Source organism: Lycium barbarum, chromosome 5, assembly GCF_019175385.1.
Source record: "Lycium barbarum isolate Lr01 chromosome 5, ASM1917538v2, whole genome shotgun sequence".
In the NCBI taxonomy this organism is placed as follows: domain Eukaryota; kingdom Viridiplantae; phylum Streptophyta; class Magnoliopsida; order Solanales; family Solanaceae; genus Lycium; species Lycium barbarum.
Window position 1 is genome coordinate 74340593 of NC_083341.1, and position 607 is coordinate 74341199.

The window sequence follows — 607 nt, forward strand, 5'->3', positions numbered from 1 at the left end:
TTTTTTTTGTTCCCTAACAAAGGATTAGGGACACAAAACCATCAACTAAGGATCAAGATTTTTTTCGTTTTGAGAAGTTGAATCAAAGAGAAAAAAGAAAAAAAAGAAAAAAAACTAAATTTGTGCAACCTGCGACACTTGTGCATAACATGCGACTCGCATGTTCAACATGCGAGTGCGATGTGCGTTTCGCAGATGATGCAACCAAGGTGTCAACGCTCTGTCACAGGATGCGACACCATGTGCGATTCGCATGTTCAACATGCGATGAAATATGCGAGTCGCACATGCTGCCACCAAAATCCCAACTCTCTGTCGTCAAGTGCGACACAACCTGCGACTCGCAGGTTCAACATGCGACTCGCATGTAGTGTCGCAGATGGGCCAATGCGATTTTTTTTTTTTTTTTTTTTTTTTTTTTTTTTTTTTTTTTTTGTTCCCTAACAAAGGATTAGGGACACAAAACCATCAACTAAGGATCAAGATTTTTTTCGTTTTGAGAAGTTGAATCAAAGAGAAAAAAGAAAAAAAAAGAAAAAAAACTAAATTTGTGCAACCTGCGACACTTGTGCATAACATGCGACTCGCATGTTCAACATGCGAGTGC